General features: G+C 40.7%; 1 protein-coding gene across 6 annotated transcripts in view; it reads right to left on the reverse strand.

Annotated features, from left to right (window-relative positions):
* Window positions 1-19,304, reverse strand: part of ZNF704 (zinc finger protein 704) — a 210,632-nt gene that overhangs the window by 166,457 nt on the left and 24,871 nt on the right. The window contains exon 2 of one of the 6 annotated variants that reach the window (XM_060127788.1): window positions 3,923-3,970. The exons of the other annotated variants lie outside the window; for them this stretch is intronic. The gene's annotated coding sequence lies outside the window, so the exon portion shown is untranslated. The remainder of the gene's footprint in view (window positions 1-3,922; window positions 3,971-19,304) is intronic. 6 annotated transcript variants of the gene reach the window in all.

Here is a 19,304-nt window from a genome sequence, read left to right on the forward strand (position 1 = left end):
GTGATGACTGAAAAAGGAGACTAAAGTTAAAAAAGAAAAAGGATTTTGTAATGTCATTGGTGCTGTAAATGAGGTCTGGAGTGAACTTGTTAAAGTCCTAAGTATACAAAGAAGAACCAGACTATCTGGCAACCCAGAGCCTCACTCATCAGCAGAGTATGTTTCAAAATATGTGCATCTATAAGACATTTCACAGGTCCAGAGACAGTCTCTCCCTTTCATGAAGTCAGTGTACATAGTCAGTAAAGCTTCACTCGCCCACAAATAGAGGATATGCTTATTTGTTTCTTTTTAATTTTAGTTAGGAGGAAAAGCACAAAGCATGTGATCAAACAGATTTAGAATAATAGGAGCTAAAGCCATAAACATACAGCATCTTCAGAATAAAATGAGAATATGTGGGCCCAGTAACAGCAGAGACTGGCAAAGTATGGTATCAATGACTAGAAACTCTCAGACTAAAGGAAAACTCTGAAGTATATGTGTGTTGGGAGTCACAGGACCTGCTCACATATGTATTCTTCCCGAGCCCAGGGATGACTTGTGCCTCAGGATTGCCTTGGCTGGAATGTATCTTTCACAAGAACACAGAGCCCTAAACTGAGCTCCCTGCTCTCCTTGGCCTGCACTTGTCAGGAAAAAGAGAGTATCTTCCATGGTGTTCCTGCCAGACCGAGCCCCAGCTCCACAGGACAATGGTCAGCCACCTGGGTCTACCTGCAACTCATTAAAGAGTTACCATATTTCTTAGAATGCACTAGTTAATGATGACTTGTGCCTCAGGATTGCCTTGGCTGGAATGTATCTTTCACAAGAACACAGAGCCCTAAACTGAGCTCCCTGCTCTCCTTGGCCTGCACTTGTCAGGAAAAAGAGAGTATCTTCCATGGTGTTCCTGCCAGACCGAGCCCTAGCTCCACAGGACAATGGTCAGCCACCTGGGTCTACCTGCAACTCATTAAAGAGTTACCATATTTCTTAGAATGCACTAGTTAATGAAGCAAAGTAAGAGTCCAAGAAAAATGAGTGCTTTTAAGAGCTAACTGTTTAAATGACGTCGATACTCAATAGAAAGGAATAAGAAAATATTTCACACTTCTAAAATGCAATAAATTTTCAATAAAAACGTAGTTTGGAAAACTGACTAATGTAATTATGAATTTTTAAAATATCCACCACTAATCACTTTCAGCGCAGCTTCTTCTGCCTGGAGGTGGAAGAGAGAGGGAGGCATTTTTTCCACCTCTAGAGCAGCTCATTCCCAGCGATGTTACAACAGGAATATGCCAAACGCCAGGCATGAAAGATGAAAACAAAGGCGTGGTTTTGATGATTATAAATAGTTTCTCCCTAAGTGTCAAGTGTTACAGTAATTAAATATTTAAGTAGTCATTAGTATTAAGTTGTAGCAATAATTGACATCCATACCTCCCTTGGGGTCAACTGGACTGGTTAAATGAATTCAATCCAAAGAGAGGAGGGTTGAGGGAGAACATTACAGAAAGTTTAGCTTTTAGCTCCAAATATTTGGGGAAAAAAGCCAGCATCTAAAGCAAATTAATACAAAGTACAATAAACTTCCTATAGAAATGATATTATAATTGTATGTCATGCTCTTAGCTGAGACTTCATAATAAAATAAATTATGGTAATATTCAACAATGTAAGCTATAAATCTTCCATAATACATTCTAAACATAAAATTAATCTCTCAATAATAATCAGGAAATTTTAGGATTGTAATGAATTTCAAAGACTACTTAGCCCAGACTCCTTTTTAAAAGTGGAATTAAAATGAGTTAGAAATGATCAAAGAGAAAAAAGTGTAGAGGTGAGCAAGAGACTTTAGATACTTTGAGTCATAGGTTCCACTGTTTGTAGGGCTGGTTGAAGGAGTGGGTCACAGGTGTAGATGTTCATTATATCACTATGCCTTAAATGTATATGTATATTACATGTTCTCTTTTTAAAATTTATTTTATTTAGTTATTTTTGGCTGCGTTGGGTCTTTATTGCTGTGCACAGGCTTTCTCTAGTTGCAGTGAGCGGGGGATACCCTTCGTTGTGGTGCGCGGGCTTCTCATTGCGGTGGCTTCTCTTGCTGCGGAGCACGGGCTCTAGGCGCGTGGGCCTCAGCAGTTGCAGCATGCGGGGTCAGTAGTTATGTCACTGGGGCCCTAGAGAGCAGGCTCAGTAGCTGTGGCGCACAGGTGTACTTGCTCCATGGCATGTGGGATCTTCCCGGACCAGGGAATCGAACCTGTGTCCCCTGCATTGGCAGGCGGATTCTTAACTACTGCGCCACCAGGGAAGCCCCTATAGTTTCTTTTTAATGTTCTTTTATTCATATCAGATATTATATTTAAAAATATTTTTTAAAAGGAGAGTACATGGAGAGAAGAGAATGGAGCAAGTATATGAAGTCAAATCTTAAGACATGGGCTCAGAAATGGCCCAGAGAAATAGGGTGGTGGCTGGGTCGGATGCTGGACAAAGGAGAATGCTCTAAGATGGGAGGTAATAGAGCACATTTGAATGCTGAGGCAGGATGGAAAGGAAGGGATGAGTGAGGGTTTGGAGGAGGAGTACAAGGGGGCAGCCATTGCACCTCCAGCAGATCAGCCGAGGAAAGCAGATAAAGGAAGATATGAGCCCATTTATATGAGATTTCCAGAAAAGGCAAATCCATAAAGACACAAAGCAGACCGGTGATTGCCTGGGGCTGGGGTTGAGAGCAGGAACTGATTGCAAACGGGCACCGGAGAACTTTTTGCCATGATGGAAATGTTCTGGAACTAGACTGTAGTGATTTGTACAGTGCTATGAATTTATCAAAAATCCCTGAACTGTATTCTTACAATGGGATGAATATTATGGTATGTAAATTATACCTCGATAGTACTGTTGATTTAAAAAAAAAAAAAGGAAAGGAGGAAAGAACCAAACCAGGAGTAACTGGTGTAGAAAGTATATTCCCCAAGAACCACCTGGACCAGAAACTGGGAAACGGTGCCACAAAGAGGCAGCCACGAGGTGCTTGACAACCCAGGCTGCTGCAAGTAGCTGTGCTGTTATACCCTGCGCACAAGAAAGATCAGCTAAAATCCAGTCCCCACTCAAGCCAGGTCCCCAGGCCTCTTCACCCATGGAAAAGGGACATTTTTCTAATTCATCCACCCGGAGAAGAACTTTTTGTACTTCATCTGCCCAGAGAGGGCACTCTTACTTATTTTTTTCCCAACTTGCACAATGCCCTGGTGACAAAAGGAAACCCTTCTGGTGATCTGCAGGGCCTGGGCCGAGTTAGCTTCCTTCCTTGAAGCCGATATCAATTAATGATGTGACTCACATGAGCTGATATTTTTGTTAAAAGAAAAGTTGGGGAAATCTGAGAAATCTCTCTGTGAAACAGCTCAAGGGGAGGCAAATGTTCAACAATAGAAGACAACCAGAGAAAACAAACAAATGCCCCAAATCTAGAAGCCCTAGGTGGCAAATAATGAAGAAAAAACAGCAAAACTCTTAACCAGGAATTTCGAGGAGAAAATACAAGGCAGAGGTTTGGGAATAATCTTAGTCTAGATTTTTTTTAAAGTGTCTCCTGCATGAGGAAGGGTTAATCTGACTGTATCCCACAGTGACAAGACTGTAAATTGGAAGGCAGTAGAATATGATTCTGGTTGTCAAATTTCAAGATGGACATTGGCAAATCGGAATAAACACAGCAGGGTGATCAGGATGACAAAGGATCTTATTGGGAGAAATCTGGGCATATTTCATCTAAAAAACAGAAGGTTTAAGGCCCCCATAGCTTCTCTTAAATACGTGTTAGAGCCCTTTTGAAGAGGAATTTGAGTTCCGTGCTCCTCCGGAACCAGGATCAGTGGTGCCCACTCTTGCTTCTGGCTGACCGCATTCTGACCTTATGGTTTACTCTCTCTTCCTCTTTTCTTCTCACTCTTCCACCACACTGTGAATGAGACATTTTGTATCTATAAGAAAGATTTACTACTTTTTACTTGACTGTGATTTCATGGACTCATAATCTGTTAAGCAGGTGGAATCTCAGAGACTACCTAGTCTCACATAAACATTTTATTTTGCACTATTCCTATAGAATCTGAATGCACTTTTCATTTTTTCAAATGTTCATTTACTACAAAATATATGCTTGTTGTTAAAATTTCAGTAAAAATGTGTATAAAATAAAATGGGGACAGTTTTCTATTCTTCCCCACCCTCAGGTCTAACCCCTAGAAAGAATAGCTTTTAACAATTTACTGCAAAACTTCAACTTACTTAAAAGGCATTAAATACCTATCTGCGTATATATACTGTCTGGTGCCTAAACATGAATGTGCTTATACTGCATGTATTGCTCTGCAATACACAATAAATCATGGGCATCTTTTCATGTTAGTTGTACTATATTAAAAATTTTTGAATACTATAACATTTCACAGGATCATATTTTTTAACCCATCCCTTCCTCACAGACATTGAGGTATTTTTCAATTTTTCATCGTTAAACATAATGCCACAATGAATATCCTTGTTGTATGTATGCATGTACCTTTATACTTGTGCAAGCATTTTTGTAGGAAAACGTGGAGGTTCGAATTGCTGACTCAACCAACCAAAATTTTCTTTATGGGGGAACAAACTATGGAACGCCCATACAATGGACTTAACCATGAAGTCACTAAAAAGAAGGGCATCAGAATAAATCCACAATCTATTAAGAGGAACACATTTGCTCATGATCTACTAAGAGAAACAGGTAAGTTGCAGACTAGCATGTTAGGCGTGATTTCACTGCTTTTCAAAAACAAAGTAGTTTGCTAAAAAGCTACACACCTTCTGGGCCAAGAAGGTTCTTCTACTTCTTTTCTTGTATAATTAGATACACGCGTACACACATACAGACACACACACAACTTCCAAGTGGTGAGATTATGGGGGATTTTTTTACTTTTTTAAGGTTTTCAAATTTTAAAAATTAATACAAAGAGAATTTTTTAGAGGTTCACAAAAAGTAGGAGGAATAATCCTCCGTGCTGGTCAACATATGAGGGAACTGGCACTCTCAACACCTGTTGGTAGGGATATACATGTTGAAGGAGGACAGCATGGCAAAAGGCAGCGAATTTAATGGTGCACCCCTCTGATTTAGCAATTCTACATCTAAGGGGAAAAAAATTACCTAGAAAAGCACACAAGAATATTTAGCACAGAATTTCTTACAATATTAAAAAAATGCAAATTCCCTAAACATCCATCAATAAATTTGGGGTTAAATATGAACAAATAAAATGTATAGTTAAAAACAAAGATATATTTCTTTATTTATTGAAATGGAAAGACATTTAATACATTAATTGAAAAAAGGAAATCCAAATGAGTTTATGCAATATAATCTCGGGGAGGAGGGAGGTATATATATAAAGAGGAAAACAATTCTGAAAGGACATTCCAAAATGTTAAGAATGGTTCTCCTTGGAAGCAGAATTACAGTCCAATTTTGCAATTTTTACAATGTTCGTGTATAGTTTGGTATTTTAAAATTTATAAAGTTATTCTGTTCTAAAAAAAATACACATCATTTTTACATAATTAAGTTTCTCAAGAATCTGGCATTTATATAACTAATACCTTTTTCTTCTACTTAGCTTTCAGTTACTAGTATATATGCACATACTAAAGGGGAAAAATGAATTACTTAAAATGATCCATCCAACTGCACTATTACTTTCCTTGCTTACCAGCACCTCTCAGCTATACTGTATTACAAGCACTACCATTGAATTCCTTCTTCCTACCCAACACAGAAGCCCTTCAATAGCACATCACAGACACACGCTTTATCCAGTGTAATTTCCTGCAAGGGGACAAAGCTTGAGCTAACTGACAAATAAAACTCAAAATTTTTATTCCAACGAACAGCTTTTGTTTTCCTAAATGAAGATAAACAGCCTAACTGTAAATATGATATACTGGGGAAAATTGCAATTTTTTAAACAAGAAGTTAACAGTATCTATTTCAATCCTGAATTTCTCTAAATGGTGTCCTTTGTAAACTGGACTGAAGCTCGTCAGCTTTTCTCAATACAAAAACATCTGGTTTCCATAGGAGGATTCTAACAGCACATCAGAAAACAGAATGGCTTCTAGCATCAGTCCACTTGCTTGGTCAATCCTTCCTTCTGTCTACACTCAAGTGCATTCCAGGCTACCTTAATCCCAACACCCTCCCCATGAATATACGGTAAAAAGATGCCAAAACGCATGTGTCAACACTCACTCTTGGAAACTGTCCTCACTTACTCATCTCAACCCAATAAGATTTGAGGAATTGGCTCTGGAGATTAACTGGATTTCCAGGAATAATCTGCAAAAAGTCAACCCATTTGCCTTCTGGGGCTTTCTGAATAGTAAGAAAGTAGTATAGAAATTTTGGAAAAGGAAATGAAATTCAGGCCACAGCAAAAACCACTCTCGGAGAGCGAGCCACGGGAGGCAAGTGAATGGTCCATTTGGCCAAGCAACGGTTTAAGACTCTTGCATTCACCAGGCAACCACACAGTCCCAGCTGACAAACTATAAGAGAATTTTCCCTATTTCAGATTGTGTTTCCCCACCTTAGGATTTATTTTTTAAACTTGCTTTCAAAACACATAAATATACATATTTAGTAACAGATGACAATGACACGCCAACTACAGTGTGGAGCACGTAATCAGACTCCCAGAATTTGAAACATGCTACAAAAGAAGCAAAGGTTATGTTAATAATAGGAACAATTGATTTTTAAGTTAATTTAAAATATTACTACTAAGGGTCATGCTCAAAGAAAGACCAGACTCTTGAGTCGACTGACAAAGACTGTGTCCAAAAACAGTCAACAGAACTTTACTCATCACTTCAAATTAAATGCTTCAAATTTCATGCTATGTACACAGAAAAATAAGTTGGATGGCAAATCTATCCAGTCCTAATGAATAGCTGTAGTAGAAACACTTTAAAAATAATTGCTTCCAATTGCTAGCCCCTTGATTATATTATTCCCTTAGCCCTCTGAAAACAATGAAGTGTTTTTTGACTGCTTTACCCTCAAGTTTATTATCTCTTTATACCAAGACAGAGTAACTAGCTGGTGAAAATCATTCTGGTTTGCTGGTGTGATGATGGGGCGAGAAGTAAAACTCAGCACGACAGTGCCGAGACCCTCACTGTGATGGCAGCCACACAGCTACACTACCGCAGCGATCAGTGTTGTTAACGCCGGGTTTACTACAGCACGTTTCACCTCTAATATCTTGACGGTTTAATATTCAACAAAGCATGACTTGGTTTGCCTAATGGCAGATGAGTCAGACACACATTTAGGAAAGTTATTGCAAAAATTTTTGGTGGACGACTACTTGGCTGAAGTTTCAAGCCTTCTATTAACATGATGCAAGTGAGAACAAACTGCGTATTTTAAAAAATCCTTTCTAAAATCCTGAATGGAAATACCTATTTCTATAGAGTTCAATATTAACTTCAAGCCGGGCTAAAGTCACCTGTGTATTTTTTCCAACCAGGTGTAAGGAGAGAGAGGAAATATCAATAGGGATCTACCTCACTGGATTTAACTTTAGTATAGAGAATTTTGAACTTAATACAGTAATTAGGTATTCCATTTATTTTACATAAGTCAGAGTTTAATTCAACCAATCACACCCAGTCATGTGAAAACCCTGTGGCCTTTACCTTCAGAATATATCCAGAATCCAGTCACTTCTTATCACCTCCACAGTTACCATCTTGGTCAAGCCACCATTATCTCTTGCCTGAATGTGTACAATAGTCTCCTCCCTGGATCCCTGTCTCCTTCCTTGCCATGCCTTTCCCACCCCCCAGTTCCTTCTGAATAACAGTAGCCACCTTGTCCCTTACCAACCAGAGTCAGATCATGCCCCTCCCCAGCTCAGCACCCTCCAGTGGCTCCCCATTTGACAAAGAATAAAAGCCAAGGTCCTTGCGGTGGCCTCCAAGGCCCCATTTGGTTTGGCCCCCCCAAATCCTTCTTTTTACCCTCTCCTACTTCCTGCCTCCCCTCTTACCTCTCCCTCGACCCTTGCTGGCCTTGAGCAGGCCAGGCACACCCCTGCCTCAGGCCTTCTCACTGGCTGCCCCATCTCCCAGGACTGTTCTTCCTTCATATCAATACATCCACACTGCTGGCTTCCTCACCCTTTCAGCCTTTGTTCAAACATCTCTTTCTCAGTGAAGCCAACTCTGACCCTCCTATATAAATTACAGTGCGCATCTCCCACTCTTCATCTCCCATATTCTATTCTACTGTTGTTCTACAGCACTTACAACAAACTGCATAATTTATTATCTATTATGTTTATTGTCCAGGCTGCATTGCCAGAATCTTGCTCTACGAGGGTAGTTTTATTTTGTGTACTGATGTTTCCAGTACCTGGAAGAGTCTCTGAAACAGAGGGTGCCCTCAATAGGCATTTAGGGAGTCAATAAATGAATGCAGTTTTAGGTGATTATATGTGCTATAGGGTAGCACCTACTAATAAAATCTGAGGAGGATGGATGCCAAGTTCCTGGACCTGCAAAGAGTGGGGTCATAGTCAATAGAAATTTCCTAAGCTACCAAGAAGGAAAGAGCGAATTGTGCTATAATTTGGAGAAGAGGTGAGAAGTAATTACAGGATGGCCTATATTACTCCTTTCCTTATCAAGTGTTGAATTTTATTTCATGGAGGATTTTATCTCCAGGAATGCGATCTTTATTGTATAATAAAATCTATAAAGAAAATAGGGTTTGTTTTACTTTTAAATTAAGGGACTCTGAACTTTCCTTCTACAAATATCACCCAGTTAATCCAGGACAAACCTGTAGAGAGATAAGGCAGAATTTCACAACCAAGTCACAGTTATAAAGTTCTATAATTTTCAAAACTCCTGGGGAGTGGAGATTCCTATAAGGGGCGGGACATGGAGCAGTCTGGTCCCCAGGGATGCCCAGAAACACTTCCCACACCTATCTGAGGCTCATAGCAAATCCAGGCCACTTATTCTCCCAATCAATTCTAACATTTATAGTCAAGAATAACAATATAGGGCTTCCCTGGTGGCGCAGTGGTTGAGGGTCCGCCTGCCGATGCAGGGGACACGGGTTCGTGCCCTGGTCCGGGAAGATCCCACATGCCGCGGAGCAGCTGGGCCTGTGAGCCATGGCCGCTGAGCCTGCGCGTCCGGAGCCTGTGCTCCGCAACGGGAGAGGCCACAGCAGTGAGAGGCCCGCGTACGGCAAAAAAAATAAAAATAAAAATAATAACAATATGAAATTCAATGTCATCTTTCATTTCTTCCACATTTGGTTCATAGTAACTATTTCTGATGATAGGGTTTGGGTCCCACCTGAAGTATTTTCTTAGAAGTTTCTTTCTGAAGGAGAACAGATAGCTGTTTTGCTGAGGGGCAGCTAACCTATGGAAGACTTGTCCATACCAACTGCTGTGACTGCCACATAGAGCCCACGATTGCCACTGCCCACCACCACTGCCAGGAGGACCGGGGCCCCTGGGCGCAAAACAGGCATCACTGTCTCTGACCTTTCCTCATTGTAATTTTGCCCCAGGCGAATCTCACAGTCTCCTCTCACTGGAACCTTCCTCTGCCCATCACACGAAACAGAGAGCTACTCTGGAGACTGTATACTTCACAGAGCCTCTTCTGTGGCCGCCTACTGGAGCCCATCCCCATCTCCCTGAAGTCTCCTCTCCTCCCCTACTCAGGGTCTCTGAGAAACCTTGTCCCCACCTGGCCTGAATCCTAGGCACAAACATACACAGCAAAAAAGAAGAGATTCTTGGCAATTCAAGCAATGTGTTTGAGTTCATTTTCTTCATGGGTTTATATGGTTGTTTGCCATTGACCTGGGAATCAAATGAGACTTTAAAACATGATTTTTCTGACCAAACCACACATTTCCCAGAAGTGGTAGGAACAGAACTTTTTGGTAAGTTGGAGAATGTACTTCTGATACGTATAAATTAAAGGACAAATCAGTTCTCGAAAAGGACAATGCACAATTTCTCTGGGCACAAACAGGACCAAGAAAATCCTTTCTTTCAAGAACCTAATCTGAGAGACCAGAAACTGATGTCAATTAGTACTGGTGGCTGGGAGTGACAGCTGGGGTCACTCTGGGGTGACCAGGTCAGGCCACGGGCATGTGAGAAAGTAGAGGAAACCAGGAAAGAGTGAGGAACACTTTGGAGAGAAATAGGAACAGAGGGCAGGAAGGTCCTCAGACAGACCAGGCGTCTGAGAGCTGCCTCATCCCCCCGCCCCCCAAGTCCTCGTCCACCCTGAGCGCACTGGCTGTAGGTCGCCTCTGTGCCTGGACACCTGCATCTCCCTCCTCCTTATCAGAATCTCCGCGCCCCCACCCCCACCCCACCTTTCTCTTTTTGCAAAACCTGAGCTGGTTTCAACTTCTTGCAACAAAAAGAGTTGGACTAACTAACCCAATGCCTTGAATTCCTTTGGCAATAAGAACTATATATGCAGCTTTTCCAGTTCATTGGTGGTTGCCACAGGCTAACACAACTTCTTTAATTTTCAGAGCAGATTAAGAAGCAGCTTTTAAGTAAAAAAGAATTGTCAGTTGCTAAGTGTTCTTCCTTAAATATACATTTTATTTAAATACAATTTGTCATTCCTTTGCGCAGTAAACAGCAGGTGAAATTAAGAACTCAAGTTGAAAGCTAATGAATTCACATTTTAGCTTGCATGTGGCTCTTAATTCACAGACAGCCAATTACTTCTACTAGCTGCACAGATGACTAAATAAAATCTGCTAATAAATGCAGCTAGAGTGTATTCAAGAAATTAAACAGTACATATTAGAATAAATCTGTAAATCTGCTTATCATAAATTTAATTCTTTAGAATAAAGGTCCAACAGGTGTATGAGAGAGTAGATGGGAACATGAGAGAGAAATACGTCCCACTTCAACACAGTCCTTCATAAGAAGGTAGATGGCTCAACGGAAGAGCTGGGCTAACCCATGACAATGAGCTTTAGGAAGACCTTAAGATAGAAAGGTGTGCTCCTGGGGTTTCAGTCTGGTCACGATCCTTCCTGCCTGCCTTGCTGGCCGTGGACTTCAGGCTTGCTTAGCCAGCTATAATAAATAAGCAAATGTGTGCCTGTATGTGTGTGTGCATGCATGTACGTACAAATCAAAAAATACAACACACATACACACACCCACACATACCTCCTAGCAGTTCTGCTCCTGCTAGAACCCTGACTGATACAATATAAAACTTGTATAAGGTAGTCATGCTTCCCCTAGACCTCTCCTCTAGTGGTCCAGATGCTACTTAGACGCAGAGAACAAGTTTTGCTCAGTTTTGTATCCCAGACACCTGATGTATTCACACTTGGCACATTCAAGGTGCTTGGTAAATGTTTGCTTAACTAATGTAATTAAGTGATGATAAGACAGCAATGGGGCCAGCCTATAGGAGCCGAAAGGAAGACTTGTAAAATCTGGAGACAGAAGTGATTCCATACTCACAATACTCTGAAGTATACAGAAGACAATAACAACAGCAAAAGTAGTAGGAATAATAACAATGGCCACATTTATTAAACCCTTACTAAGTACAAGACACTGCATTAAAATTTCTTCATATACATTATTTCATTCCAGTCCCAAAAAATCCTAAGAGGAAGATCTTATTAACCAAACTTTATAGGTAAGAAAACTATAGATAAGAAAACTAAAACTAAAATTACTACGTAACTGACTCGAGGTCTCATAGGTCTTTGCCCTCATTGCTCTCTCCTCTCTACTGGATACTTCCCATCAGCAATCAAACATTCTTCAATATCCCCTATCTTTAAAAAAAGAACCCACCTTATTTTGACCTCTGATCCTCCTCAACTACTGCACCTCTGCTGTATGCCCTGTTGAAGTCGAGTTATCAGTAGAGATGTGTACATGAGCTGTCTTCACTCCCTGCCTCCTATTTACTCTTCAGCTTATTGTCATTGATTTCTACTTCCTCCAAAACAAAAAGAGATCATGCTTTTGCTAGAGTCACAGTGAACTATACAGAGTATATCACTAAATGTAATAAATACATACTTTAAAATTTCCATTCTCTCAGTACTAAACACAACTAGCCTCCTTGAAGCATCATCTTCTCTTGGCTTTATGATAGCAGGACCAGTGCCAATTCTTTTTTTTTTTTTTTTTTTCGATACGCGGGCCTCTGACTGTTGCGGCCTCTCCCATTGCGGAGCACAGGCTCCGGATGCGCAGGCTCAGCGGCCATGGCTCACGGGCCCAGCCGCTCCGCGGCATGTGGGATCTTCCCGGACCGGGGCACGAACCCGTGTCCCCTGCATCGGCAGGCGGAGGCTCAACCACTGTGCCACCAGGGAAGCCCCAGTGCCAATTCTTATTTGCAGAGCAAAACAACAGACTCTTTAAGAACCCTGGAGAGTCAGGCTGGGATGTTCAACTGCACAGAGTTGGGAGGAAGGTCTGACCACATCCCAAGTCTGAACTAGCAGAAGTACCACACGACAACAGGTACCGAAAGCTACAACTTCCACAACAGATGCTCCTGCAGAGCCAGGAAACTCTGACACTGTGTTTTGCCAGAAGGTCGATTCTGTACATGGCTACCCCTCACTGCCTTATTTGTGCCTAGTCACATGCCTCAGGTGGGTGCATTGCTTTGACAGAACCTAAGTCACACAGACTTCTAGCTGCAAGGTATCTGGGAAGTTCCAGCTACAGCAGCACAGAAAAATAATATACGAAGGGGATACAGAGGTGTTGAACGAGCCAATGTACAGTATTGCCATGCCACCACACGTTTCCGGATTTCTTTCTTTTTTTTCTTTGCAGCCTCCTCTATCTGCTACCCCCAACACATATTTTTAATCTATGTACTTTTCTCTGTTTTTATTGCCACCATCATTTTTTTTTTGGACTACTACAATAACTTCTGGTCTAATCTACCCACTTCTACTCTTAACTTCTCAGAATGTTATTGAGAGAATAAAATAAGAAAGAAGATTTCATAATTTTAACATACCATTTAAAAATTAATGCTAATAAACTAGTGTTCTTAGTTATAGCTATAAAACTTTTAAAAACATCATTTAATTAGGCAACTACCTATGTGATACAACTTGAAGATGCCATAAAGATACCTGGTTGAGATATACGTTCCAATGGCTAAGAATGCCAGAAATATTATCAATAGGGTTAAATCATAGGGTTCATTATATCATTAACCCAGCATCCTTGGTTAAACTATAACTAAACCAGGAAAAGGAGTCTATGTTTGTTGTGAAATCATGTACAACTGAAATCAAATCCCAGTCCTGCCACTTGCTAGGTATTTGATCTGGGGAAAGTTTATTAACCTGTCTGCACTTCAAGGTCTGGTCCTCACCTATAACACAGGGATGATAGGTTGGTAGAAAGGACCAAAGGGGAATATCTAGTAAAGTGACTGATGCACGGTAAATAGACATTTCTCTCTGGCAATACCTTACTGAGAATTAGTTTGTGAGACTAGTTAATATCCAGTGTGCTGGGAAGTGAAAGACAAAGTACTGTAGCAATCTGACACAGGTTTAGTGCATCAGAGGACACGCAAACATACAAAAACAGGAGGTTCCGGTGGGGGAGATGGGGCTCTGCTCAGAGAGAAGAGTTTGGGTCACCAGGGGCAGCTAGAGGTAGGTAAGGCTTCTGGGAGCCTTGAGTGGGAAACGGGTCATAAGAAAAATAGAAATAGCAAAAAAAAAAAAAAACAACCCAGGAAGAGACAATGAAACCTCTCTCTCTCCCTTAAAAGTTTTTGCCTGGAGTGAGCCCAGTGGGGTGCCATCAGTGTCTCTGACCATATGGTCCAAACCATCCCACTTCCTCAACTCTAACCTTACTCAGGAATGCACAGGAAGGGCAGGAAGAAGGAAGAGGAAGTGTTCAGTGATAGCACATGCTTTGCTCTACATCCCAAACCTTGTTCAACAACAGTAGCAATCTTCTTCACATCAATAGGATCCTGCACGAGTCTCCCTAACAGACACAGAGGGCAAGCCTACAAGCTAGAAAACATGCCAAATAGAGGTTCACCTTCTCACCTGCAGACATCTGCTTTCATCTTCAACTCAAGAAATGAGCAAAAAGACAACTCTACTTTGGCTGTTGCTAAAACGTATCTCGTATATTAAAACGTATCTATAGCTGTTTACTGCTGCAAATCATATGGAAGAAAATTTTAAAAAAATATTTAGCCTATGGATTAATTCAATTTATAGGTTTTTTTTAAAAAAACCAGGAGCTTTGTATTAGTATAAACTTTACTAAGTTAATGAAAGAGGAACGTATATTCTAGAATGGTGGCATCTAATTTACTACTTTCAAAGACAGAATTTGTAGACGGCGGGATTCTGTAAGTAGTTTGACAGGCGTTGTATACTAAAATTCACCTGATAAACACAACCATGTGGCCCTGACATCCCTAGTAGAAGAAATGAAACTTGGCTGGCAGCCAAACAATACTTATCACAGGACCCTACACAGAGCAAATGATTCATATGTCATATGTTTATGAATGTCAAAGAGCACATATTCAGGTTTTTAAAAGTTGAACTCTTTTGTTCATATGTTAGCTATTTAAAGGATATTCTGTTAAAGGAAAAAGGTAAAAATATGAATAAGCCACAATTTATTCTCTAGCTTCAAAAGGCAAATAAGTTGTTTACAGCCAGAAGCATGTACATTCTTCCAGGAAAACAGCAGACCAGTGATAGACACTATATAAACACCTTCTGTATCTCTGTATAACACACAATTTTAAAGTATATGTTAATACATTAATTCCCAACTAAAACATCTCTTAATTTTCTTATTTAAAGATCATTTTCCTGGAACACTTTCTAAAAGAGGTTGTATAAAAGATTTTAAAGGAGATAAAAATTCGAAAGCTTGAATATTTATTCCAACCCACACATAAATCCATCTCCTTTTTCCTAGTGATAATAAGAAAGAAAGGTATTTTAGTAGACCTTTGAGAAGAGTGTTTGCTTGAAAAGTAGGCATTCATTTAACAAATATTTTTACTAGGTACTGTAGGCACAAGAGATAAGAGTGATAAATACATATATCCATACATTAAAAAAGTACAAAGGTCGCTATACTCATGGAGCTTGAGATCAGTGGGAAGGAGGGTCAGAAATAAATGAACCACACAAACATAAATAATATTACAACTGCAACAAATGCTCTGATAGAGAAGTATATGAGCTATGAGCACATGAAAGGTGAAAAATCAGAGAGGTCTGAGAAAGCATCTTTGTCGGTTTGTGCTGCTGTAACAAAAATACCATAGACTGGATGGCTTAAACAACAAACATTTATTCTTCACAGTTCTGGAGGTTGACAAGTCCAAGATCCAGTCCCTGGAAGGTTTGGTACCTGGTGAGGGCTAGCTTCCTGGTTCATAGACAGCTGTGTCCTCTGTGGCAGAGAGAGAGCGCGCCGGACTTTATAAGGACATCATTTCCATCATGGGGCTCTACCCCAAGACCTCATCCAAATCGAATACCTCCCTAAGGTCCCATCTCCAAACACCATCACATTGGGTATTAGACTTCAACATATGAATTTGGGGCTGGGGGCGGTGGACACAAACACTCAGTCCATAGCAGGAAGTGACGGATGGACTGAGGTCTGATGAGAGGTGGAGCTACCAGGTGATGGGTGGTTGTGTCAGGAAAGCACAGCGAGCTTAAGAACTTGAAAGAGAGTCAGTAAGGCTGGAGACCAGAGTAAAGCATGGTGTGGAGTATGAGATGAGGACACGAGAGAGAGGGGGCTAGACCATGTGTTAGGAGCTGAATTGTGTCCCCCCATGCCCCAAATTCATATGTTGAAATCCTCATTCCTAGTACCTCAGAATGTAGCTGTATTTGGAGACAGGGCCTTTCAAGAGGTAATTAATACAAAATGAGGTCTTATAGGTGGGCCCCAATCCAATATGACTGGTGTCCTCCTAAGAAAAGGAGACTGGGACAGAGAAAACATGCAGACCAAAGGATGAACATGTGAGGACACAGAGAGAAGGTGGCCATCTTCAAGCCAAGGAGAGACAGAGATCAGAAGAAACCAAACCTGCCAGAACCTTGATCGTGGATTTCGAGCCCCCAGAAGTGTGAGAATAGAAATTTCTGTTGCCTAAGTACCAGAGTCTATGGCATTTGGTTATGGCAGCCTTAGCAAGGAATGGTAAAAACTATGGTCTTGATCCTAAGACCATGGAATTCATGGATGGGGTTTAAACTGGGAAGAGGAAGGGTTATAGATCAGATGTGCCATTTGCTCTGGCTGCAGTATCAAGGTGAACAGCAGAGAGGCGAAGTGGATGCAAGATACGGTAGGCTGAATAATGGCCCCCACAGACATCCACATGCTAATGCCAGGAACCTGTGAATGTTACCTTATACGGCAAAAGTAACTCTGCAGATGGGATTAAGGATCTTGCAACCCCTACAGCCTCCAGAAGGAACCACCCCTGACAACACCCTGACTTTACCCAAGTCAGAACCACTGTGGACCTCTGACCTCCAAATCAGAATACATCTGTGTTGGTTTAAGCCACTAAACTTGTGGTACGGTAACCTCTTACAATGGCAGCAGAACCCTAATACACAGGGAGATCAGCCAGGGGGCTGTAGGCAGCAGCCTAGTGGAGAGATGCTTGGATAGTGATGGCACGGATGGCGAGGAGACTGACTTGAGAAATACTCAGGAAAGTAAAATCAACAGGAGTGGGTGCCGGGTTTGATTTGGGGGAGAAGTGAAGGAGAGGGAACCAGTGAGAAGCATTTGTGTTCTTTACTTCCCTCCTACAACCTCCAAATACGGGCAGAGCGGTGGCTCTACCATCCCACTTTGGGAGTCAGGGATCTGACAAGGCATTTAAAGATCTGAAGGCAGGAAACAAAAGCTGTTTTTCTCATTTTACTTCATCTTGGAGTTTAAATTTTAAAATGCTACCTCCAAGCTAAATAGGCTATTAAAATTTTATGTGGAGACGATCAAAACCCTCAGTTTAAAAATTATTTCTGCATGTGAAATATTTCTTGACTTTGATTTCAAGAAAGCCTGGAGCCCCTGAGGTGCTTACCATAAAGATTTACAAATGGAAGCTACAGAGGACCTATATTCTTCTCTTCTGTTCTATTTGCTTATCATATATTTATGCTCTCCTCAATAAACTTTTAGCCTCTTAAGACCACCAAAACACATATTACTTCATAATATATAGCCCTACAGCACCTATGCCACACCCTTCCTCGCTTTTGTAGTGACTCTGATCCCACTGAGCTCTAGGCAAACACAGTCATCAGTAGGGCCTTCTCGATGCCAAATCTAATGCAGGTCATTTCCTGCACTTGCACTTCAATTTCCTCACACCGGAAGCTGACCCTGCTGATAAGAAGGGTCTTGGCTACACTTAGGAGGTTCAAGCACTTGATGATTAAAAGTGGTGCTGATGTGACTTGTGCTGTTTGCGTCTCTCTCACTAATTGCCTAGCTTATATCAGAACAAAAAAGAGCTGGTATACTCCAATACTCTGCGTTCCTCTTTTAAGGACAGAAGTACTCCACACGTCTAGACACAGACTTCTACAAACATCACCAAGAATTTGGAAGGTCTCTCAGCATTGAGAAAGGAACTATCAGTCTTCAAGATTGTGGGCTTTACTGTTAGTAAGATGATAAGAAACCATCCTCAGAATCATGAATTTAGACTTGATTATCAAGTAAGATTTTGAAGCAGAAGAGGCACAACCAAATACCCCCAAAGGAAGAACACACACAAAAAAATCTGCAAAATTTAGCAATTAGGGGCCATTTCACTCAGATGTTAATAACTCTGAATGACATAAGAGTCTCCACATTAAAACCCCAGTACCTGATATTCCTAAGTGACCATGTTCAACCTCAGTGGGGAGGGAAGTATGTGCTTTAATTTTAGAAGATTTTTTTTTTAATTGCTAAAGTCAAATGCCTAAACCCCTAACCTCTGCGACACCAAAACCTGTGTTGCACTATTCGTTTATAGTAATACTAAATAAATGAAATAAAGAACGTCTTGTTGATTTCTATATTGCTGGGTTTATGTGTTGGATGTTCAAGCTTTTGAAGGACAGGACGAAGCTACCTTGGACTGTTATCAGGAAACGCTGTTCATGAATCATGCATGACTACCTCAGCCTTTTGGTTTTGCAGAGATCTGCATCCCTACCAAAGTAATCCAGGGCCATACTGAGGGACTCGTTTCATTGACAACGACTTACATACTCTTCACTGGTGTTTTTTAGCAGGTGCTTGTGAGTGAAACGTGCATGTAGTTTCCAGCAGCAACTATTTATTTCCTAAGCAGAAACTTTAAAATATAATTGATATTTATTTTGGAGGGTACAACTAAAAAACATTCCAGACTTACTGAGTAACCCAGATTTTAAAGTAAAGAGACCTAATACACACACACACACACACACACACACACACACACACACACACACACACATATTCAAGTCTTAATTCTCCTACTTTGAGGATACTGTTACCAGACCATTTTTAAAGGAATCAAGAGATCTTTGGGGTTTACTGGGGAACTAAATAGATTATCTAAAGCCAAGCAGTATGTCTTCCATGAAAAGCTAACTATAGCACTGTCAAAACTCTCAGACAAGGAGGCATTTTCTAGGTGGTCTATTGAAGTGGTCCTGTTTTTGGTTAATAAGTTCTTCTTTGGTTGGACTTAACCTGGTTTCCACTCCAGAGAAACTCAACTTGGTTTCCACTCATTCCATCTTCATTGGAGATGAAGAATAATTAGTCAGTGTACTTTTAGATTTTCAGAGCTAAAAGGACTCCAAATCTAGCTCACCAAGATCATAGGACACAAGATTAACAATGCAAGAAACAATCACATTTCTATATACTTAGAACAAACACATGGAAACTGAAATTTAAAACACAGTTACACTTACAATCACTCAAAACGAAATACTTAGATATAAATCTAGCAAAAACATATACAGAATAATCTGTTTCCTGAAAATTCAAAAGCACTGCTGAAAGAAATGAAGGAAGACATAAATATATGCAGAGACATATTGAGGCAGTGGATTGGAAGACCCAACCTAGTAAAGTTGTCAATGTAGGTTTATCAGAATCCCA

This window comes from Lagenorhynchus albirostris, chromosome 17, assembly GCF_949774975.1.
Source record: "Lagenorhynchus albirostris chromosome 17, mLagAlb1.1, whole genome shotgun sequence".
Lineage (NCBI taxonomy): Eukaryota > Metazoa > Chordata > Mammalia > Artiodactyla > Delphinidae > Lagenorhynchus > Lagenorhynchus albirostris.